This window comes from Pseudochaenichthys georgianus, chromosome 5 (genome assembly GCF_902827115.2).
Source record: "Pseudochaenichthys georgianus chromosome 5, fPseGeo1.2, whole genome shotgun sequence".
In the NCBI taxonomy this organism is placed as follows: Eukaryota; Metazoa; Chordata; class Actinopteri; order Perciformes; family Channichthyidae; genus Pseudochaenichthys; species Pseudochaenichthys georgianus.
The window spans coordinates 25012435-25038202 of record NC_047507.1 but is presented as its reverse complement, the minus strand read 5'-3'; the positions used below and the strand labels follow the sequence as shown (position 1 = coordinate 25038202).

Here is a 25768-nt window from a genome sequence, read left to right as displayed (position 1 = left end):
TGGAGAGTTTTCTGAACATTGAGAACTGCACAGTTAGTGTGTGTATGTGCCGAGGTATGCAAGCACATTTAGATGTATAACAGGGGACCTTGAATGGGTCAAAGGTGGCCCTGAAAGCGCGACACATTTTTTAATGAGAACACGTAAATAAACAAACACAACTAGATACAGAAATGTAGCACAGATGACAACAAACACTGTTTCCAGGGAAACCTGAAAAAGTGATGATCAGGCTTGTTGTCCCACCTACAAAACGTACAATTTTGCACATATTGCAAGGATGGCTGACATCAATACCAAAAAAATACGGCAGCTGCAGTAACCGTTAATATTAAAAACGGATTTGGAAAACAGACATGTCAAATGCAGTATACACACAATGCCATGCAGGGAATTCTATTGCATCCAGGCACATTTTGCAGTAGGTCTATGAAAGCTGCAGTAGCTTGTAGCATGAGAGCACAGACAGATTATGCTGTCGCAAGTCGCAATGTTATTACCATGTATTCTTTCCCGATTCAAGCAGTGCATGCAACAGTAGGCCTACTTTGTTTTGGCAGCTAGTTGGCCTTTACTAAAAGTTGAAGAAGATATGTTATGCAATTTGGAACGCAGCCGGTGAGAAAAAGGTGTATTTCCCAAAATGTTGAACCAAAAAAAATGCAATTTCTTAAAAACGAAATTGTGTGGGTGGTTTTGGGTACCCCTGGCGGTCTCGGGCCCCACTTTGTGCACCCCTGCCATGAACACCGTGCGCTTCAGTCTCCTCCTCCCTCTCAGCCCCGCCCTCCAGGAGTGAGAGAGACCGCAGACACACACTCAAATACACACATCCACACATTGAGCTTTTCTCCTCCTCAGCCCTGCTGTGTCTTTACTAACGGGACAACTTTAAACCTTCAGGATATCTGCCGGTTTCCCCTCGCCTCCATGTGAACATCTCGACCCGGAGAGAGGTGAGTGCTCACATTTAGTTTAAGGGGGGAACCGTTACTGGTTAAAACTAAACGAGGGGGAAGAAAAGGGGATTTTTTTCTCAGTAGAGGAGGAGGAAGCGGGGCAGGCATGAGGAGGAGGACAGGCATGCCCGACTCCTGCTCCTCTTTGAGCAGTTTTAGCTAGCTCACTTTACCGCCTTTCGAGGGTAACGAAAAGCCTCAATAACGTGCATTTACACCGGGGCAAACCGTCGCTTCCGCTACTTGTGAATTTAACTCCGGTGTGAGATTAGCAGAGCGGCTTCAACATCCTCCCCGGGATGTTGCCATTACACCACTGTAAGGTTTCACATGGCTTTTCATACTACCGCTACTGCATTTCTGCAGCAGATACTTTGGCCACTTGGACGTAGTTTGTAACCGCTGAGAGCTGCAGGGATTTACTTTTAAAAGTGCTGCTACTTTATGAGTATGACCTACAGAAGCGAGGAGAGCTCAGCAAGGATGCAAATGTTAAGATTTTGTAAACTGATGTAGCAATGTCTAAACTTTTGAATGGAAAATGTGTGCACACCTTTAACCATTTACATATCTGACAGTGTTTTAGGTGATGTCTCTAAATAGGTTTGTTTACATAAATCACCTGATGAGTTAGGGACTGCTAACATTTATTGTCATTCTCGGGTAGTGTCTATTTAAATAATTTGATGAACTGCTTAAAAGATAGTGAACATGTGCTTGTTTTGACCAATCAACCGTCCATAACTCAATTCAGAGTGATTTAAAACAAAAAAGCAGCACATTTTTGCACAGGAAATGCTAGAACAATCATATTTGACATGTTTGATTGATAAAGCGATTATTATTACTATTTGCTAATTGGCCAACAGTCCAAAACCCATTGATATTTGTTATAGAATTATATTAAAACAGAAAATCTTTCCATTCAAGAAACCGGAAGCAGCAATTAAGGTGAAGTACTGAAACTAATAATTTATTTGATTCAGTCTAAGATATCTTTAATTGTCTCGCTTTTTCTGACCAAGAGTCCAAAACTCAAAGACATACAGTTTCCAATGAAAATTAACAGGGAGAAAGGTTAACATATAGATGACTAAGATATTAGTTATCACAATTATGTTTTATTTCCTCAACAATCACATTATCAGCACCATAATACAGATTAAGCACCGCTAAACATCTACATCAGGGGTGGGGAACCTTTTTCCTCTCAAGGGCCATTTCAATTTTTTCAACATCCTCCGAGGGCCGTTCAAATTATTGACCTCTGCTTAAAAATGCTAAAATTCATTCATTTGGCCTTTCTTTCATGCTGTGCAAAGAAAAAGCAACCTCTTAATCAAGATATTTTACCATGACTCGCGCAGAGACACACAAGATGTGTGCAAATGTATTTAGTTTCCTATCCATGTGCACATGATTTCAGTTGGGGGGGCCTAACCTCCCCTAGGGGGGTCCGGGGAAATGCTCCCCCGGGAAGGTTTTTTTTTTTTAAATGTTGAAGTTGAAAGCATCAATCTGGTACACTTTGAGAGGAACATTAGGAGCTCTATGGATACATCTCTCAACACCCATATGAAACGGAACTGTAAGCAGATTTATTTTTCTTTATGGATATTTTACAAATCACTCTCCTTTCGAACTGTATTCTTGTTTATTAATAACAACTTTTTGTATCATATAGTATTTTATACCCATTTACTTTATTCTCTTATTTTTTTTATAATGATATAAAGATGTGCCTTTACCTCACGGGTAGTAGAAAAAGCTTCTTATATTCGTTAGCATAGCTAGCTAACCAGATGCTAATAACAACAAAGTTATTGACTGTATGATCAGTATGACAGATGAACAGATCGCCACTGGGCTTTCAACTAAAGACACAGCCACGCAAAAAATGCGGCATGTGTACGGCTCCTTATGGGTAGCTACTGCAATTTGTGAAGTCCCGGCCCGGAGCCGTTCTGGTGCTCTCCGTCAGATTTGCACCCCTGTCAGACGAGACATATACCACGTGATGACACGTTAGGCTCGTGTTGTGTTCAAGGACCCTGACCGTGGCCAGGAAAAACAGGCACTCGCTTGTTTAATTTTTTTGCGGTCTAGATTTCTTACCCATTTTTCTTTTTTGCGTGTGTTTTATAAATTACCTCGAGGGCCGTACCAAATGGTCTCGCGGGCCGTATACGGCCCGGGGGCCGGAGGTTCCCCACCCCTGATCTACAAGATCCTTTCGTACCATAATGAGATCAGAATCATTCACAAGATCTTTCTCTTGCTGTCACTGCCTCATGTTCACACAAAAGACTGAATACATCATCCCGTTGTTAGTGTCACTTAGTGCCAGATGTACACTTTGTGGCGGTAGGTGGCATCCCTGTCTGATTGTGTTGGCCTTTTAAATGTTTGATGTGTGGAGACATCCCGAGCACTTTCTCCTGCTGTTCCTCCCAGCATCTGCACTGGCTGTCAGCTCCCGTTAGAAAGTGGCTGTTAGAGAGAGACACAGTGCAACCTGCCTTCATGTAGACCCACCTACCGTACACACAGAAAACGTGCAGGTACCTGAAAACGACCTGCACGTCTGCATCACTGACACGCATTGAGACTGTAATGATTGTTTACATAAATGCTGTGTTGAATGCACATGGCTCGGGGGTGAATATACTGTTGAAAAAGTTTTAGCTTTGACATGTGATGTCTGCACTGCTTGACCAGTGCTCCCTTATGGTGATGTATTGATGTTTTTACTTCGTATTGATGATGTTAGATAATTGATAATAGAATTACAATACCAATCCAGTTCGATGGACTGTTGGTGGATTACAAGTAGGGATGTCCCGATCACCTTTTTTTGCTTCCGATCATTTGATTTTGACAATCTGCCGATACCGATTTTTCGCGATCCGATCTGTATGCAATGCATTAAGAGAAAAAAAAGGTAATAGATAAAGGCTGGTCATCCAACGCGATGAATTCAACTATCTTGGCTGTTATTTCTTTGGCCTTTTCACTGTTCTGGGGCAGTTTCTCTTTCCTTTTAAAAGTCTCTGAAAGTGTCGGTTGTTTCAGTGCCGTTACCTGAGTGGCCGTTGTGTACTCGTCGTGTTGTTGTTGGTGTTTGTTTCTCAGGTGGCGTATTAGGTTGGTCGTGTTGAACGTAGCTCTGTTCTTTCCACCACGCGGAACCTCCGCCTTGCAAACATTGCATCTGGCTGTTACACTGCCTTCGCTTTCAATTTTATAATACTTCCAAACTCCTGACATTTTCTCTGTCTCGACTCCCGAGTCACCAGCTGAACGTAGCCTCTCGTTAGCTTACTGCTACTATTAGACACTGCGCCCACTCTGTTGCCAGATTTGAGAGAAATAAGCAACCAGGTCTATGAAAACAAGCCCAAAAGAAGCAACACATACATGATGTTGTGTAATTTTAAACCAAAACTAAGGCCTCAGGATGACTTTAAGACGTGAACATGGTCATTTTTGTTTTGTAACATTAAATAAAAAAGAAAAATATTTTATAAAAATTCCCGATCCCCGATTTTTTTCTCCCGATTCCGATCTTTTGAAAATCACGTGATCGGCTCCGATCCCCGATCACGTGATCGGATCGGGACATCTCTAATTACAAGACACTTGGTACGTTTGGCTTGACTCTTAGCACCTTATTACAAAATCAACAAATAGTGATATGTCTTAAGCTGCCTTCACATAATGTGCAATTTGCATTAATTGTTTGGACCTAATGCACACTCATAAACAACATATTAGCAACATTATGAATTCCCTTCTCCGCATTACAGCCAACAGTTCCTCTGGTATTTCAGACAATAAATCATCAGGCTGTATAGTGTAATGGCAAAATGAGATTCCTCTGAGTGAGCCGCCTCTGATTTCTGAGGAGCCCCACTGCTCTCCGTCAGTACTCCCTCTCCGCTGATGAGCTGCCTCCATAATATATTCTCTCTAGTTTTGTACCCTAACTGATGCTTAATTATTCCGACACGGTGATTTGGCTGTTGCTCATAAAATATTGAAAGAGAAGCGGCCCAGGAGGCACCCTAAGAGACACCGGCTTCACTTCATCCTTAAACACGACTCTGAGTGGAGCAGGGCGCCGTTTCTGACTCGCATCAAAGCAAGTCATCACAGACACACAACCACCACACACAAGTTTTTAAATTACATTTTTGGAGTCTCATGTTTGAATTGGAAATCTGTTTTTCTTGACCCCCTGCTGCTTAAGATGTCTTCTCTGAGCTGCGCCTGAAACCAGTGAGCTTGATTACTATCAAAAAGAGATTATACTAGATCAGGATTCTGATTACAGCTATCAGCTAGGCACCAACTGCTAATCTGAGGTCTTAATACGGAGGCAGGCAAATCTCAGGGCAGCTATCAAGGCTACTTAAAGGCGTTTAAAGTCCACAACCCTGTCTCTTGACCTTTTTGTATTCAAGTTTTTTTTTAAATGCACACCTGTTGGTTGTCCCTCAGTGTATATGGGTTTGAATATTTGTGTTTGTCTTCAGAGTTGTTTGCAAATTGGTCAAATGCATTTGATTTAACACACATTTTTCAGTAAAACCATTAGAGAGCATTAGCATTTTTCAAATCAAAATCAAATCAAGTTATTAAAACAAGAATGTTTGCTTGAGCTTGTATCTGGATCTAGTGTGAGACAAATTGAAACTAAATTAAAACCAGTGGGCATGTCAAATACAATTTCACTTCAGATTGTTTTATTTGGGGCTTTTTGTAAATGCTTAAGTGATCAGTGGACATAATGGTGGATCCCCTGCTGCCTAATGCATGCTGGGATATCTGAGCCCCTCCTGTGACCACGCACTGCGAGGATAAAACCAAAAACAGAGAGAACAGCTTCATCATAATGATTTCCCATTTGAACACTGCTATGTCTCTGTGTTTATTTGTGGGGCTCTTATTTGCAAATGGTTAATATCAAGTTACCAGGTATATCCACATTTTGGGATTAAGGTTTTAAAAATAATCGAAGGATTACAAACTTTTGTATGGCTCGGCTCCAGATGGTTCTTCTATTTTTCTAGGACGTCAACCACACCACCAGTATGTTATACAACATATGTCTAATAAGGGAAATGTAATGTTTTAAATGACAAGTTAGTTTAAGTTAATATCAGTGAACAAATTGGCTTTTATGAAGTTCACCTTTGTTTTATGTTATGTGCACATTTGCCTTGTTGACCAATTGGGAACTCCGAAAACAACAGCTTGTTCAGACAAAAAAGACCTTTGCTGAACACCTGGTTTCCAGAGTATTGTGATATATGATATATTTATTGTCACATTTTCCTGACATTGTATTGAACAAATGATTAATCAATAATGAAAACCATCATTAGTTGCCATTATAAAATCTCTAAACCCAGACGTAAAACGCCACTCATTACACTTGCCCTTTAACACCCACTCAATAACTCATTCCAACTCCTACAATCATGCCGAGTGAGTGAATGAATGAATTATGCTATGCCCCTTCCTGGTGTAACCAGATACAGAGACTTTTAGTATCCTTGAATATGTTTTCAACTTGTCTTAAGTTAGCCAAAACATTAGACTTTTTTCTTAGTTCATTTTACATCTGTTCAGTAAACATTTTGGAACACCCTGTCTTCACTTATCTGTGTTTTTGCCCTGACCTACATGAAGTACACTGTGTTGTTGCAGTTAAAGCAACAGTAAAACTGTAAACACATACATTTGTAGGCTTTTTTGCGTATAGAGTGTTTTATTATGACTCAATGTTTTTACATCCCTTTTGGTGACCCTGTGCAGTATTGGTAGCTCATTACATGTTTCACAGTTAAAGCCCAACATCTCATGCAGACCCACCAATCAGAGTCAGCAGAGTGTTGTGAACAGGAAGTATGCTCATAGAGTTTGTGGTCTGCACTCAGTGTTCAGGAAGGCCTTTGACCGAGGGTGGCATCGTGAAGGTTTTTTCCTCACATTGTTGTGGAACGCACACAAGCAAGCCTCTCTGTGGTCCAGTAAGAATTCAGCACATGATTATCATATGTACATGACATTCTGGGATTTTCTTGTGTCTTATCTCAGTTAACTGAAGAATGTCTCCTTATTGCTTTCCAACTGTTCTTCATAAAGTCTATAACTTCCAAAAATATAACTCAGCCATAAAGAATCAGGCTTTTATTCTGCTATCCTGATGGGCAAAATGCCTTTTAGATTAGACGAACACAGCTGGGGAACTTCAAAACTTCAAAGGCCAAATTCAGCCAACATTGAAAGTGCTGCTGCAATAGTGTGTGTGTGTGTGTGTGTGTGTGTGTGTGTGTGTGTGTGTGTTTTTTTGAAGATGTTTTTTTATGAATTCTGCCTCTGCTGTTTGAGATGGGGCTTTTAATGTCTGGTTTGCTCTGGCTTCCTTCAATGTCTGCACCTTCCAACCAATTGACTGCACAGTGTGGTGCTTGGTTGTGCCTGGTAGCGCCATGGCTGCATATAGCTGTGTTTGTGTGTGTGTGCGCGCGTGTGTGCGCGTGTGCGCGTACTCAATTGTCATTTTTTGCCCTTTTTTGACGTTGGCTCGCTGTGCTTGAAAACCCTCAGTACACACTCAAACTGCTCACACACACATACCATGCTCTGTTAACCACTAATGTTTTTCCCATTAAGGTTTCAAAGTTTTATAAACCAATGAGAACTAATGCTCCTTTCACTCTGATTTCTTGAGTGTGTGATTCCTTTGAAGTGTGACCAGCTGTATCTGTTTTATAAATAGTGATGACAAGTGAGCAGAAGTTTGTCTGAAAGCTTACTTTGAGAAGTCCTCAGAAGAGAGCAAATGTTTTAAGTGTCTAGACATGATGCTGTTATGTAAACTGATCGGCACGAGTTGCAGCTTCATACTATAAAGACAGTCGTTTGAGTCATCTCACCAACCATTGGATTGACCCTTCTTCAGGCTTGGTGTGTGTGTGTTGTTGAGGACATTAGGGTGTGCACGTGCAGTGCTGCTTGTGAAGATATTTGGATTAGCCGTTCTGCCAAAACCTCCAATCCTGGTCCTCCCGGCCAAACTTTGGTTAGCGACTGCACTAAGCACGAAAAGATCAAAAGATGTGCATCGAAATCCGTACAAAAGCGCTGCCACATCTGCTTGTTGCAACTATGGCACATCTCTGTACGTTTTCTTCTTTTTTAAAGTAGCTCGCCAGCCCGTGCCATTACCATTACATTTTTCCCTGCTCTGAGTCAAAGTCCCAGCTGGGTTTCAGTCCATCTATCTAATTACCTCCACTAAGGAAGTGATGGTATTTCTATCTTGTTTGTTTGTCAGCAGGATATCTACAAAATCATTATTGACCACTTTAGAGAAAAACAGACCGTACTCCAGATTTTGATGAAAAAGCAGCAATCTTGATCCCAAAACTAAAATCTCAAACAATATTTTTTTACATAACCTGTTAGGTTGATTCTATTAAATACTTCCAATGCAATCAACACACCACCAACTGGAGATAGTTTGGAAATGTCAAATCAAGCTTCTATTTTCACAAGTTAATTTAAATCTAAACCTGAGATGTGCTTTTTCCACCTCCCTGCAACACTGCTTTATTTACTGTTATTACCATTTAAGGTTTGTTTGAATTATTATTGGAAAACAGTTGTGTACAGGTTGTCCGGTGGTAGCTCGCTCGGCTGCCCACTGCTACTGGTACTTAGGGCTGCTCAATTAATCGTATTTTAATCGCGATTATGGCTTGCAACGATTACGAAAACAACGTAATCGAAATAAAACGATTATCTTTTTATTATTATTATTACTTTTTTTTAAATTTTTTTGTTTTATTGGTTTTTCAGTTGAGTTATACTTAAAGTTCAGGGTAATCAACTGTTTAAAACATACTGTTCACATCTTTTTTTTCTCCAATAAATTGATGTTTTCAAAGTAAATGGATAATCGTTTTTAATAATCGTGATATCAATTATTGACCCAAATAATCGAGATTATGATATTTGCCATAATCGAGCAGCCCTAATGGTACTATGATGGGTTAAAAGCAGAGACCACATTTCACTGTGTGTGCTGTGTGCTCTGCATGTGTGACAGTTAAAGAGGGTTTCATCCTCCGATTCTATGTTAGTGGTGCGATATGTGGAAGTCTAAAGGGAGCACAAAGAAGTAATTAAAACTACTTTCACTACCCCATTTGGAAGATAATATTGTGTGGCATCAAAAAGGCCTGCATGGTATTTCATGCTCAGTGAAGCCTTTCTTGCCAGCAGTGCTATAACTAATAATTTGATATACACACATCTTTTTCTCCACCGGTTGCATTTTGCTCGCTCACTAACCGAACCACAATATACCAAGATCTGATTTCTTTCTTAGTCACTTGGTTCATATATTGGGGCAACTGTTGCCATGGCTACGGCGGCTCATGTCGGTGCAGCGGTAGTCGGTAGCTTCCATGAACTTTGCTACTTTTTTGTTGTCGCTTTTTTCTATTGTGCCATGTATGGAATATGGCATTGGAGAAGGAAGCATGGTGATTGGATTGCAGCAGACCATGAGGCAATCACTACGAACAGCACTTTCCCTCTTTATTGCATGACATTAATGGAACTTTTAGTACTTACATCCTTAACTGTCCCAGATTCAAACTAAGTGTGAAACTACATTAGATAAGAAATGAATCGACCTAAAGAAAGTAGCAAACATTTCAGCTTTATCGCAGAATGGGCAAGTAACACACACATCCTGGATACTGGATACATGGAGTGTGTTGCTATATATCATGCACAGCACACCAACAATCACAATCATTCTGGATCAATTTATAAATCAACCAAAGCTAACAGTCTACCACAACCTGGACATGAGGGAGAAACAGTAACGTTGTCATCATCTTGTGGTTATTCCAGTGTTTTTACATATTTCAATATATTTGTACAGAAAATAAATCACTGTCCTTTTGTTACACTATCATAAAACCCATGACCAGTGAGCCTTTTATATTTGACCGTCCCTTTTTTATTATGAACTTATCTGGTTGTAAGAGCAGACTGTAGAGATCAACTCTACTCTCATACATTTTGTCAGCTTTGGCTTTTCTGAATCCAACACATACAGACAGATCTTTGTTCTGCAGTGTAGTACAATGAGAAGTCAACATGGTTAGCTCTGGCTCTGGCTTTGCTGCAGGATCGTGCAGGATCAGAGTGCACCCATCTTGGTTTAGTAGTGGATTAGAAGTGACACTTACTGCAGGCTGGCTGAGTCTAAGTCGTGTTTACTTACTCTGGCTGGGTCTTAGCCTCAGACTCAAACCATCATTAGGCGGCAAAATGACTCAACTGTGGGACAGAACTCCTGACAGCGAAAAAGAAGACTGAGGAAGAAAAACAGTAGGAAGAACAATGTAGAAAACAAAAACAGGATATTCCTGAATTTAATTGAGATTAGAGTGGATAACTAACTTCAGCAGGGGTGGTATCTAGAACCTGGAGGCCAGGGCGTGCTGTGTTCAAACCCTTTTATAAATAAACAGATTGGTCTAAAATAAACATGAATTACTCATGTCAGTGGAGAGCAGATGGACGAATAACGCCACCCAGGACCGGGACAGGACAGCGGGCCTTAAACATTGGCTGCTGCTGTTGTGCAGACAGGCTACAGGCCAAGAGACTGTGTTTGTTTGTTAAATAAAGAAAGATCTGCAGACAACAAAAAGTTCAGACATTTGTCCAATTCAAAATGACTTGCAGTAAGGATCAGTGTCATGTCAGAAAAGGTTGGGATCCCTGACCCAGACCTGCTGATGCAAACGTCTAATGGTGGGCTACTGGAACAAAAGCAGTCCATTTATTCAAAAAAGGAATATAATGAGCTACCACCAATAACTGAGAGGAAAATAAAATGGACAGTACAGACTTGCATAACATCAAAGCAGAGTTAAAAGAAAATAAACTACTTTCTGGACATGGCAGCCTATGAGTCTTTACTGCAGAGTGCCTGCTAGTGGCGAGAGATGAATAGTCCTTCAAAGTTACACTAATGGATTATTAGGCACTGGCAGAAATACAAATGAATGAGTCTCGAGGTGAATATTTTAGCTGCTTACACAAAGGAAATCTGCAACGTTTCTGCTTGAATGATCTGGGAAAGAGTTTCACAATAGTTCAGGAGTTCACACAAAGCTCTTCTACTGTATATGGAAACAGTTGGTCATGTCTTAATGTCTGTGTTTAATAGAATATGCAACACATGTGCTAGAGATGGTGTGTCGTTTGTGAGACAAGGTAATGCATGGTAAATGTACCCTGGGGAATCTTGACAACTAATAGTGCTTTGTCTTATAAGTCAGTCCTTGTTGATTTTATCATCTCGACGTGTGAGCACAGAGAGGAAGTGAGTCTGCTAGTTTCATATTATTGCAGTGATCAAAGGAGTCATTAAAGGAGAAGACTTCATGTGAGGAAACATGGATGTTACCAATAGATGATTTAATATAGAAACATGTTTTCAAATGTTTTATCAGGAATTACATTAATTTGAAGCTGTAATGAGTAGTCTATTAATGAGGTAGTCATTAAAAGAATCAATCCTGGTAGAACTTTTGAATAGTACTTTGCTTAAAAATGCCCTTACCTAAAAAAAAATGGTAATAATTGATTATCTGTTTGGTCTTCTTGGGTTTCATGGTACATCTTTATTATGCTGTGTTCTGTTTGAGCCATATCTCCTTTTGTAGATTGCCTGACAAAATACAAGCGAAATACAATTTTGAATTGATTTGAAAGGCTCCTAAAAGAAATGTGTCCCAGCTAGCATAGATATACAAGAAGCTCCTGAGTTGTGGAGAGAGACAGTGATCTAAGTCTTTGAGTTTACACGCTGTCTGCTGGTAATCTGAGGCTTCGGCCTGCCTCTGACCTGCTGCTGACACTGGGGGCTTTTTCAGGAATGGAAAAAGTTTCTCTATGTTTGTGTCAGTTGACATATTTTTGGGACTCTGCTACAAAAAAAAGGTCTAGATAAAATAACTATTCAGAAAATGTAAACCATTTTGTTCCAGTTTGTGTCTAATTTTAAGAAAGCTAAACATATAAAACATGTTTGTCTACCCACAGCCAAAATGGTGGGTTTGTAAAAAGGAAATGTTCCAGAAAAGTGAAACAAAGACTACATTAAAGTGCCAGTGAAGTGCATTTTTTTGCACCAAAATGAAATGGCAGTTTCATTCCTTACATATCATTGTGCCTGTTCATGGCTAAAATAATTTTAATTATTGATTAATTCATTATGAAAAATTAAAAAATATTTTTTAATAATAACGGCCGTCTGAGCCTACCGGAAGTTGCAGACGATAGCGGCGGTGACGTCACAAGATGGGCCCAGTTGTGATTGTAAACATGGCGGAGACTTTGGAAAGTGATACAAGTGTGAGAGAAATGATTGATTTTGACAGTTTTTCTCGATTTAATTCCATTTCCTGCCTTTCTACAAATATATTAGGGACTATAGTGTTAACAAATCCAAGAAAAATGTGTAATGTACATAATGAGTGTGCACACTTATCTAGTATCCTATCCATGTGAACCTGTTTTATTTGTGATGACCTCACACCCTCACCCGGGAAGATGTTTTTCTTTAAATTGAAGTTAAAGGCATCAATCTGGTGCACTTTGAGGGCAACATTAAGAGATTTATGGATACAGCTCTCAACACTCATATCAAACATATATTTCAATAATCAAAAAACATTGGAAGGATTTCTTAACCTATTTTATACAACTAACATAGATGGAAATATTTGTTTACATAGATGACCAAACCAACTGAGATAACTTAGGCTACAGTTTACAATCTAATCACTCAGAGTCCTTTACCTCCCTGAGCTGACATTATCTCTCTCAGTCCAACAGGAGAGGACTCTCCCTCTTGAAACAGCTAATCTCCGTTAGCTCCGAGCTAGCACTAGATGCTAACAACAACCCTGTAACTCTCTCAGTCTCTCGTTCTCTCTCTCTCGAATCGACCATTGGCCTTTATTTGTCATGAACAATCAACGAATCTACGAAACAATGACACCAGCCAGACTCACCTTCATCTTTTGGGAACAGAAACATCGCCACTTCGGCAGACTTGACATTACTACAGCCAGCGGCAATGCATCGCTTCCCGTGTGTTTTTCCTCCCTTTTTCTTCACTGTCGCCTCCATTGTCAGGTTTTCTCGATTGGCAATCACTTCCAGTCGACTCCGACACACTTTCCAGTAAAATACTCGCTCAAAAACTTTGATAAATTCGACTTTGAAACAGAGAAACAATACACTGTGATGAATGTAAACACTTCGGAGGCGACCATCTCGTGACGTCACGCAGTAGATCGCAAGCCACGCCCACGAAGGCGGAGGTCAACTGCGGATTTCACGGCAGCAAATTCAAAACTCATCAAATTAGTTGCTATTCCAACATCTTTTGATATGGGTTTCAATGGACAGTTTTGGTCATTACTATATGTATTAGCATAACAGATCATGCACAGGCACACACTTCACGGGGTCTTTAACTTGGTTAACATCCCATGTGATTGGATGTGCTTTTCATGTGTGGCTATTTGAGCGTGTTTTTATTTTTTATTTACTTGCCTTTCCTTACAACATTTTCATTTTGGGCAGATACTATTGCTATACAGACTTATTGTGAAGAAATATAAATGAGAATGCGGATGGAAAACCTCTCCTCAGAATCCAATATGAGAGCACAATAACCTACAAAAGGAATACAAATAGTTTTAGACATTGTATATCTTGCTTTATAACATTTGAGACTGAGCATGTTTGTGCTTTTGTAAGTTTCCTTGTCCATTTAGTTAATGCACACTTTCAATTTATAATTTTATATTTTCATTATATTCAATTGAACTAATTGTGCACGCTTCTTGAATATTTCCCTCCTAGACACTGTTATGTTTCTCTCACAAAAACGTAAACAAGATGTACAGTAGAAGCAGGACAAGATGTTTTTTCTAGAAAATGTTGAAACAAGCAAAATGAAAACATTTAATTTTTGTATGTTTGTTGTAGTGTCATTGCAGATTCTTTAAATAATGAAGTAGTAAGTAGCAACATAGAAACTGCTGCTACTTGAAGGTACTGTACTGCCCTTAGAACATCATTAAATAGTAGTATGACTTTGATCCTGCAGTCTTTTTAAAGAAGTCTGAACATGTTGGCTCTATCACAAGTACTTCAATAAAATAAAAAGTATTTAAATCAACTGCTTTGTTGGTTAGATCCTTCCTTCCTCCCAGGATTTGCACGCATGCTTTAAATGACCAGTACATCACATACTTTTCCTCTCAGATGAGTTCTTTTGTCCAGCTTGGCTAAATACTGGATTGCAGGCAGTACAATGGTGGGACTGTTGGTCCTGGAGAGGTGTTGACCCTGCTGTGTCAGGCAGGCCGAAGTACAACCGTGAATAACAGGAATTATTATGTGGACTTTGCATGACTGTAGGGCCAGCACGGTTGTGTAGCAGTGATTGATATGTTGCTCACTTACATGTTTGTCAGTAGGCCCTGCAGGATTAGTCCTGGCAGGGAATTTAATATTTACTGCAAGATTACAGTCTCAGTATTTACAATCATCAAGTAAACAGCTTATGTAGACATAACTAATGCCGTTATTATAATAATCAGCGGAGTTGAGCTTATACATGTTTAATGTGTGGAATATTGTATTACTTCGGGCAGCATTAAAGTGTTGATGCTCCTTGCTTCAGCTTTAGATGCAGCTGGATATTTGCGACATCCTGTAGCAACACCGAACGTTTGTCGACATGCAGGCGGCTGTCTACCTCTGCCCTGGTTCATGACGACAGGGGAGACAATGACCCAGAATCACGTTGACCTGAGTGCTTTAAATCAAGGCTCCACCGGAGGAAATACATTCTCTCAACACAAAGTGCCAACTAGGACAAGTAATCCAGACAGAATAAAAACGTCCTCTTAGTCGACACCAAGGAAAAGAGAGGGCTGGAAGATGCGATAGAAAAAGAAAGACAGACAAACAGACTGAGGGGAGCTGGATTATTGACCGGATAGATGGAGAAGTGGTGCATTGCTGCAATAACAACACACTTTCTGAAAAAAAATGCATCTGTGGAAGCCGTAGCGCTGTAAAATGCACGACCAATCATCTGATCACCCGGCTAAAATAACTGGATGGCCTACCTGCCTGTCAGCCTTCCATCTGTGCACAACTTGTCTCGTGCCCTCATTGGTCATGTGCGCGTTCGTGTGTGTTGGAAGAGGGGCTCTGTAAGGAAGTGGCAGATTTTTTCTGGTTGTGTATTTTCTAAGGGCCCTTCTCACTTCTCTTATTTTTCATTTCCTCGGTCTCGGTCTCACCGGAAGTTGATTTGTCTTTCGCCATCTTGAGTAGCGTCCCAATGGCCTTATTTTTGCCCGAGGAGCGATAATGGAGGAGCTATAACCGAGGAACCACCAGACCGTCCTTCGATGAAATCCGCAGACACTCGCCCCGCCCCCTTACTGTGTATCGCTCACTGATTGGACGAGGTAGTGCATGCACTGATCTGATGCTTCTTGACATGAGAGCAGTTTCCCAGCGGAGTGAAGAAAATACATGAACCTCACGAGAGTCACTCCTCAGTTTATACCGTGTTTTGTTTCAATTAATGTATCATTTAGTTACAAATATGTGATATATCTGAACAACAAAGTGGTCAAAAATCATTTTCTTCATTTATTGGAAACATTTTCATGATCGCTTTTTTCGTTTATATTTTAAGAATGGAGTTTATATTTTTTGAGAATTAGTTCTTAATTTATTTAATGTATTTGGGTCTACAACAGATGATACAAATGTTTGTGTCAGTAAATGTGTACTAACAGAGGCGGGGGTGTTTGTGAAAATAACAGGGACAGAGCTGGCTGCTGTCAGACGATCAGCTGTGCAGCATCATCACAAACGGACGTCGCTTCACGTGACGGTCCGGAGGAAAGGACGTTCCATTGCTCTTAAAACTAATTTCCCTGCTTCTCGTGGTTCCCTTGCATCTCTCCATGCTTCCCTGGTGGGAGGGACTAGTCGCAGGGAAACGACGCAAGTGAGGGACGCAAGGAATCCATTTAACCGAAGTGAGAAGGGCCCAAATTCTAGCACACTCGAGCTGGTTTCTCCAAAATTACTTACCCCACCTTTAACTATCAGAAAGTCTAAAACAAAGGAGGTATTGACCTTCTGGCTAAATTTGTTGTCTTGTTTCCTACATTTCTCTTTCATCCGACAGTTCCTTATTCAATTAATCATTTGTAGAACTATAGGTTACTTACGTAACCCCAGGGCTCGTATGAAGTGAGATGTCTCACTATGGGATGCGCCTCATCGCGGAGCAAACAGAAGAATCCATCTCATTACGCCAATCCTGATTGGCTGGTGATCTTGACGTCAGCGTCAGGGAATTCACCCCCTATAAGTAGCTTGCGCCACGACGCATGCGTCATTCAAAATAAGCACCTCTTCTCGCTTCACCATAGCAAGGAGGGCCGTCTGGTGAGACATCTCACTTCATGTTACTCTGAGACTGGGGTTACGTAAGTAACCTATAGTTCTCATTCATAACACCCCGTTCGATGTCTCACTATGGGAAATTGTAGCTCCCGTATTGCCAGACGAGCTTATCTCGAAAATCACCAAACCGACCAGAACTTTAACAGGTAGGGCTCCGACTCAACCAGGTGCCCAGCACTGCTTGAGTCAAAACTGGGAGTAGAACGTCCAGACTGTTAAAAGGCGGACAAAAGTGAGCGGCGAGGACCAGCTCGCCGCTTGCACCAATGTCTTGGATGGGAGACATCCTGGACGGAGCCCAGGATGCAGCCAGACCCTGAGTCAAGAGAGCTCGCGAACCTGAAGGTGCCTGCGAGCTCTGACTCGTACGGGCCCCACAGCAATTGCTTCCACAAACGGTGGGAGAGCCGTTGCTTAGTAACAGGCTTGCCCTTGTAAGGGATAGCCCAGGACACAGGGGGCTTGGTCCTTATGACAAAGCACCCCCGATTATGGTACCACTCATGGGCCAGGCCCATAGAGCCAATCGCTCTGGGTGTGGGTGAAAGATCGCCCCCCCCACTTGGGACAGTATGTCCCTGCGTAGTGGGAGCTGCCATGGCTGCCCGCACAGCAGCTGATATATCTCTGCTAGCCAGTACATAGCTGGCCAGTGTGGAGCTATCAGAATAAGTGTGTGGCGTTGCTCTCTCACTCTGGCCAGAGTTGGAGGTATCAGAGCCAGGGGTGGAAACGCGTACAGAAGGCCCGGGGGCCAATCGTGCGCGAGTGCATCCACGCCTAACGGTGCATTCAGATCCCGCATCGAAAAGAACAGCTGACACTGAGTGTTGTCTTTCGAAGCGAACAGATCCACCGCGGCTCTGCCATAACGCACCCACAGCTGGCTCACAATCCTTGGATGTAGAGTCCAGTCTGCATAAAGTGGTGTACCTCTGGACAATAGATCTGCCCCGAGGTTCATCACTCCCGGTACGTGCGTCGCTCTCAGAGAGGAGACGCCTACCGCTCCATAGGATAAGTTTGCGCGCCAGTGTGTGTAACTGGAGAGAACGCAAACCCCCTTGGCGGTTAATATACGATATTGTGGTCGTGTTGTCTGTCCTCACGAGGACGTGATGTCCCCTGAGGAAAGGCAGAAAGCGTCTTAGGATGAGAAACACCGCTAAAAGCTCCAGGTAATTTATGTGCGCCCGCTGTAGGTCTCTGCTCCAGAGACCCCTCACCGGGCGACCTTCATAAATACCTCCCCAACCTGTCAGACATGCGTCCGTGGTGACCACTTTCCGTGAAAGGACAGCACCCATGGGCACACCCCGTACTAGAAAAGTCGGGTTCAGCCAGTGGCGCAGTGCCATTACGCATTTCACAGTGACCATTACTCTCCGCGTCATGACGTGCGGGGTTTAGTTTTAGGGCGGCCACCCAGCGCTGAAACTCCCTCATGTGTAAGCGTCCCAGTCGTACGACCAGGATGGCTGACGCCATGAGCCCCAGCAATCGCAAGCATGATCTGAAGAGAACATGTTTGCGCAGCTGGAAAAGACAAGCTCTGAAAAGCTTTCACTCTTTCCGCTGACAAGCGAGCTGAAAAGGGCACCGAGTTCAGGCGTAAACCCAGGAAGAGTATAGTCTGCGCGGGGCACAACATGCTCTTCTCTGTATTTATTATGAAACCCAGGTTGAGCAGGTGCTTAACGAGGACATTTGTCTGCGTAACAGCCTCCTGCTCCGACTGTGCGAGAAGCAGCCAGTCGTCCAGGTAGGTCGCCAGGCGAATGCCCCGTTGTCCAGCACATCCTCCTTTTCCCGGTCTGGGAGGGTGCTGAGGTTGAGCCATCTCGCTCTTTCCTGCACCACCATGATCCCCATTACCTTGCCCGTGGCCTGGACGGCGCAGTGTTGGACACGGAGACAAATGTCCGTGACCGCTGCCATCTCGTCCAGAGTGGCTGCCCCCGGGTTACCCGACAGGTCCTCGCAGAGCTTCGCTTGGTAGGCGGTTAGCAGCGAGGACACATTCAGGGCCCTGGCGGACAATGCTGAAGCTTTATAGGATTTTTCAGTCATTGACTGAAAACGGTCCGACTTTGCTGGCAGCATGGGGTTCCTGCTTGGTGACGGGCCCATCCGTGGTAGAAGGTGGGCCGCTACCAGCGGTTCCATGGACGGCATGCGGAGCAGGCCGAGCTTCTCCATTCCGTCGCAGTCTAGGGAGGAGACACCCTAGATTGGGACCTTGTTGCTGAAGGGCCGGTCTCTCCACGAGACCGACACTTCATCCAACATCTCCGGGAAGACTGGAAGGAGTTGCCTCCTTTTCCCCGCTGCTTGGGGAAGATGTTTTCCCTCGTAGCGGGACCCGGAGGTCTCCTTGGCCATTTCAGGCCACGGGACGTTGAGTCTGGCCGCAGCGCGTTTACACACGGCCTTCAGGTCCATGCTCAGACCGGGCGAAGCTGGTGTGCTATCGCCTGGGAGAGCCGCTCTCGCCTCAGGCTTTGCAGCCGGTGACATGAAGGTGTCCTCTTCCTGTTCATCTGACTCGGACAGGAGGAACGCCAAGGCGTCCTCCTCTTCGTCCTCCTCGTAGTCCAGCTCGAGGTCATCCTCCGCGGGTGAGACCATGGTGAGGTCTAACCGGGAGCCCCAGCTTGGTGTCTTGTCGTCACCGGGTCCCGGCCTGCCAGGGCGCGGGATTCCGGTTCTATAGCCATCGCAGATAATGAGCCCCAGACCGACACGGAGAGGGGTTCACTCTCTGTGGCGGACGCCCCCGTGTCTTGACTGCCGGCCGGCAGGTCCATGGACATGGGGGGGGGGGTCCTGTTCCGACAGGCTAGCTTGTCGTGCTAACCGTCGGCAGAGGCTCTTGGCGGTGAAGCGGACACAATGTCCGCATGAGCTGGGGTTGTCGATAGCGCCTCGGGCGTGTTCCAGCCCGAGGCAGGACGAACAGACCTGGTGTGTGTCTGCGCCCGAGATCTTCAACCCGCAGCCGCAGAGTCGAGCCACCGAGTCCCTGACTCCTCTGGTGTGAGGGAGAGGGGCGTCCATCTTGTTCGTGGAGAGGGCCCGCTCTCGACAGGTGGGATGGGAGAAAAGATATTGCCACCTTGTCCTTAATCCGGAGAAAAGGACGGTGTGGATCTTTTATTCCCGGAGAATACCGACTGGTGTGGCAGTATGCTCCTCTAATCCTTTCTTCCTCCGTGGAGAAGAGAAAAGAAAAAACTTCCTCGCTACCGTGGTGTCGGTAGAGAGGGAGTGAGCTAGCAACAGGTGTGCTGCTAGCTTAAAAAATCGGACCTACCTTACTTTCTCGGGTAAGAGAAGGGCGAGGTCGATTTTAAATACTAACAGCGTTAGTACTACTGTCTTCCTGCGAAGCAGAAGGAGTAGCCGGCGAGCGCCCGTCGACCGAAATGGGTATTTGGGTTCAGTCTGTGGACTGTTAAGCTAGCCCGGCTACTGTAGAGATGTGCTCTGAAGCGAGAAGAGGTGTTTGAATGACGCATGCGTCGTGGCGCAAGCTACTTATAGGGGGTGAATTCCCTGACGCTGACGTCAAGATCACCAGCCAATCAGGATTGGCGTAATGAGATTGATGCTTCTGTTTGCTCCGCGATGAGGCGCATCCCATAGTGAGACATCGAACGGAGTGTTATGAATGAGAACTGATTTGTAGTCAGTTATAGGCTTTTAGACTAGGTGTTATTAAGCTCTTTGCTCGTTCGTTAAGATCATGGTATTCCGTCAAAACCTCCAGAACAAAGATTGCTTTCAATGCTTTTTTCTCAAGAAAAGATTGAACCATTAGCTCAGAATCATCACCAGTTTCAGTCTGTTTTTACGTAAGCATTTGAACAGATCAAAAACAAGATATACCATGTTATTTATTGAGCTTTGTAGTTTCTGTTAGGTGGATTTTCTTACCTTTGGACAGAATCAGGCTAGCTGTTTCCTGTCTTTATGCTAAGCTAAGCTAACTTGCTGTTGGCTGCGGCTTCTGTATTCACTGACAGTGTTAATCTATTCTATTCAGAAAACATAAAACCAAATGGTTAATGAAAACCTGAATTTTATGATAAGTTTGTGGGAGAAATATGTTTATATTTTTTTAAAGTAAGGCATCAAAAAGAGTAGCAAAGCGAAGAGCTTAGCTATTTGTGGTGTTTGTGCTTCTGGCTCAGGATGGCTGCTATATCCAAGAGGCTTGCTTCTTATAACTCAAAACATGCATTAGGCATCTTCTCTTAAGATTTGAGTGTCCTTGACCAAATCCTAGTGTGTGTGTGTGTGTGTGTGTGTGTGTGTGTGTGTGTGTGTGTGTGTGTGTGTGTGTGTGTGTGTGTGTGTGTGTGTGTGTGTGTGTGTGTGTGTGTGTGTGTGTGTGTGTGTGTGTGTGTGTGTGTGTGTGTGTGTGTGTGTGTGTGTGTGTGTGTGTGTGTGTGTGTGTGTGTGTGTGTGTGTGTGTGTGTGTGTGTGTGTGTGTGTGTGTGTGTGTGTGTGTGTGTGTGTGTGTGTGTGTGTGTGTGTGTGTGTGTGTGTGTGTGTGTGTGTGTGTGTGTGTGTGTGTGTGTGTGTGTGTGTGTGTGTGTGTGTGTGTGTGTGTGTGTGTGTGTGTGTGTGTGTGTGTGTGTTCAAGGAGCTCTTGCCCACTGAAGCCTGCCCTGTGTTCTGTGTATCTGTTTACGTACAGCAGCTGCTGCTCCTCTGCCTTTTCTTTCCACTCCTCTGCTCTGCCACGGAAAAAGCAGGTTTCCGTTTGTTTCTCTTTTTTATTGTTGAAAAGTGAAACTGTTGCTGCTGAGGGACCCGAGACATGCGTCCATAACATAACACAACATAATGAGAGAACAAAAAAGAAAAATCTAATTTCAATTTAAGAGATAATGGAATTGTCATTTTCATGAAATCAGCTTTCTTTCCCATTACAAAACTAAAGGTAAACATGATTTTAAGCTAGAGAACATGAGGGATACATGATTAAACCCATGTGGGTAATTAGTTAAAGTAAAGAAACAGAAAGCCTGATTAAAAGATTACCATATAGAACAAATAAGTAGTGTGTTTAGCATCAAGACATGATGTAACTCATGGCTATACATGAAAGACATTAGAGGACACACCCGAATGTATAACACTAGAAATCTAAGCACACAATTAAATAAGAGAATAAACAAAGGCAGAACATTGAAAAAAAAACATAGCATTTTATTGAGGCACTGCAGGAGTATTTCAATCTACAGGACTGGTGTACAGTGACACCACTGTGTTTGAAGTGTAGTGTATATGTGTGTGTGTGAGACTTAGACCTGCGTCCTGTCACTTTGACTTGGTTGACTTTAGTTTGACATGGCCATGGGGTCGTGTTTCGGCTCAGATGTCAAATTTCAGTGCGGCAGTCTAAACCAACTGCTTCCTGTTTTAATGGCCATGTGCGGTGTCATTAGCCTTTTGAACACTGTTTCCTCAACACTGACTCGGGCCACCAATGAATTGCCAGTGTATGATAATGAGGACCTTTGGGTTAGACTTGCTTTGGAAATATAGTAAACAAAGTCAAATAAGTTTCAGAGCCACTGTATGATGATGAGGTTTAGCACAACGCAGGTCTTTTTTTCATAGTTATCTGTTATGATATACTCGTGATGTTCTCACTTGTTCTGATAAGAAATCAAAGCAATGTTAAAAGTACAACAGGCAAAACATATAAAAAGAAAGATGATCATTTAGTTTCAAACAAACTGCGATGAGGCAAACTTAATGAAAAATAAGCAAGTAGTTTGTATGATATCTTATCGGACCACGTTGGAAGCCAAATAATAGCTACTCTGAAGGGTTTATTTTGAAGGTGAGACACTGTAATCTTTTACAAATTGGGATAACAGGACACAGTTGTGGTGGGCTTCGGGCGCCTTTATCAGCGGCTTCCAGCCAGGGGTATTATTGCCTTGTCAGATGAGCTTGAGTTCCCCTTTCATCAACACCACCCATCATGTTCTAAATGCGTTTATTGAAAATGTCATTTTAAACAAGGTGATATATAATATACATACATTGTAAATTGCATAACAACTTTATTATTACTAGATGTGTTTCTTGAAACCTCTTTATTTCCACCTGTTTCAGAAGGTTTGCTCATGTTTAATGCAAAAACTGGTTATTGGATTACACTTTTTTTTCCAATTGCTCTCAGATATCTGTTTCCAATATTCAAAATGTTCACTTGCAACATATCAAGGATCTGATTCTAGATCAGCCTGCAGAGTACAGCACATTACACATTGAGATGTTCCTTTGTGCTACGTGCTCTAAGCACCTATTAGCATGTGATAAATGCAGCACATTGTGGAGTCTTCTCTGGTATGCACAGTGGGCTGTGCATTGATTTCTCCTTTGGTCTAATATGTCAGCTGAGGCTGTCATATCCACCAGTGCCAGACACAGTGTTCTGCAAATTACTGCTCAGTCTGATGGATTTACTTTTGTCTCTGATGACCTTAACACTTTTAGTAAGGCTCAATTAGGAAATCAGAACAGGCTGTTATTTTGAGTAGCTCTTATAGTTCAGCTAAACCATGAAATAAGAAAAAGTTCTGCTCATTTGAGACAATACTATTGGATCAAGCTCTTTAATTTGGAAATGTCCTAACAAAATGATTCCGTTGTGCTCTTACAGAAGTGTTGTATAAGGCTTAAAATAAATATTTATTTACTTTCACTAATAGCAAATTGTCTAAGCTTCAAGGTCCGGAAACCAAGAGCATTGATTAAGGATCTTGTTGAAGTGATAAAAGGTTTCGGGAAGTAAAGTGCTGGTTTGAGCAGTGACTGATGGTGGGTGTCTCTTGAACAACAGCTGCAACTCCTGCTGCTATCTGGCTGAATGGTTTCAGTGGGCTTTTTAAATCAGCTTGGCCCACCTTAGGTATTAGTAGGTGATTAAACAAATTAGCGAGACCTAGAGACATAAACACAGGATGGTAAATTGGAGTCTGAGGGCCTCTTGTGATTGGAAGGGGGTGCAGAGTGTGAGGCACAGAGTTTTGTGTCTCTTTGTTGAGGACAGTTTCTCACGCAGACAAGCATGCAAACACAGTGTACACAAACTCTTTCTCATGACATTGAGGGGTTTGTACAACTCACATGAATACACACACATGCAGATAAAATGCAGATACACACACCACGCTGTCACACACACTGGGCCATTGTGTGCGACACTGCCGCCACTGTGTCTCCATGCGGAGCGTCCTGACACAGCACACGCCTCCTCACTGCTAAATGTCATGCACTGTGCCTGACAATATTGGGGATACAAAGTGCAGCCAGTGTGTGTGTGTGTGTATTGTGATGTTCTTTTGTCTGTCTATTACTTCTCGTTATGTATGCTGTGGAAGAGAAACTATTAAGTAATGCATGTGTGAGTGAACTGATTGAAAAAGGCATCATTATGGCCACACATTTGATAAACAACATTATAAGTCATTTTGAAAAAGCATTTCTTTATCATGCTAAATCAAAGCATTAGAGTATGTCATCCTTATGTATTAACTTGGTTAATTAATAATCAAGAAAAAATAACTAATTAGTTGTGAAGAGAACCTTTTCATGATTTTTTAAAATGTTTTTGTTTGATAAATAATAAATAAGCAATTTGTGAAATCTCAGTCAATTAATGATTTAAGCGTATTTTCATACTTAAATCGTGCTGCAAATACAATTATTATCATTATCAATAATGAATTGTAAAGTCCATCAAATATCAGAACAAAAAGCATGAAAGTGCCCAAAGTCTTTAATTTGCTTCTTTTATCAGACCAACTGTACACACATATTAACTATCTTGCGAAACAAACAGAAAGCAAGAAACCCAACAGAGATTTTCAGACATTTTTGCTTGAAAATGATTTAAAATGATGTCAGAATTGTATTCCTTGCTCTTCATCTCAGCTCTATTCTGTCTCACTGACTGTTTCCAGATGTGTTTGCCTCCTGCTGTCGGCCTGTGTGTCTCTGTTTGCATTTGCTCTTGCCAGGCAGAGACTGATAACAGCATTAGCTCGTGTCCTCAAAACAGCAGAAGATGAATTGTGAGGAGGAGAGGAGACTGTAAAAGTACAGCATGGTTCAACAGCAGCACAAGAACAACACATGCACTACTTTCTTCTTCTTCTTCTTCTTCTTCTTCTTCTTCTTCTTCTTCTTCTTCTTCTTCTTCTTCTTCTTCTTCTTCTTCTTCTTCTTCTTCTTCTTCTTCTTCTTCTTCTTCTTCTTCTTCTTCTTCTTCTTCTTCTTCTTCTTCTTCTTCTTCTTCTTCTTCTTCTTCTTCTTCTTCTTCTTCTTCTTCTTCTTCCATATTTTGGCCACCCGCCCCTCTAGCTTTCTGTTTTAACGTAGAGGGCACCTGTGAAACTTTGCACATCCTTGTCTTTGTCACATTCAAAAGTCAAACAGGTGGAATAATTGGCTGTCAAGATAATGTGTGCAGCAGTTTAAGAATATTCCCATTGTTGTTATGAAAAGCATATCTCTAATGAGGTATAGGGACAATTTTAAGACATTAGAAATTCATAATAGGATGAACGTGAAGTTCTTTAAAAATTCAATTCTTGTCATCTGAGGTGTTATTAAAATCTTTTGTCAGCTACTGAAAAGAGAGGTGCCCGTGTGTTCAGCATGATAACACACCTTTTGTCAGCCTTAGATTGACACTGTTTTTGCATTCAGGTGGCATCTGTTTAAGCTGAATTGTTATCTCTGTTCTTCCTAAAACAAAACAAGAGGAAATAAATAAAGACTAATGTGAAACCCTTTAAATGGTATTGATGAGGTGAGAGAACGAAAAATGTGAACACCTTTTGGCACAAAGGCCTCATTTTAACCATCAAATCCATCAGTTTAAAATGATTCTCTAAAGAAGTCTGCATTAAGAGGACACTCATCCTCTGTCACTCGGATAAAAACATTCAACACAAGTGACAGAGTCCGACTTTATCTTGGGAATTCAAAGGGACTCGAATGCAGTTTTGAATTGGAAGAAATACAAATGAAGACACTGATTGCCTCGAATCACAGGGAATTACCTTTCTGTTTACTTTTTCAACTCTTCATGAACCAATCTCATTGAACTCACAACGACAGCACTTGGTGTATTTGGATGTTGGGGGGGCTTTCTTAATATTGGC

General features: G+C 42.3%; 1 protein-coding gene across 1 annotated transcript in view; it reads left to right on the top strand.

Annotated features, from left to right (window-relative positions):
• The first annotated feature begins 834 nt into the window (after window positions 1-834).
• The window catches only part of ppp1r16b (protein phosphatase 1, regulatory subunit 16B), a 113101-nt gene continuing 88167 nt past the window's right edge, over window positions 835-25768 (top strand). The window contains exon 1 of the mRNA XM_034083052.2: window positions 835-956. The gene's annotated coding sequence lies outside the window, so the exon portion shown is untranslated. The remainder of the gene's footprint in view (window positions 957-25768) is intronic.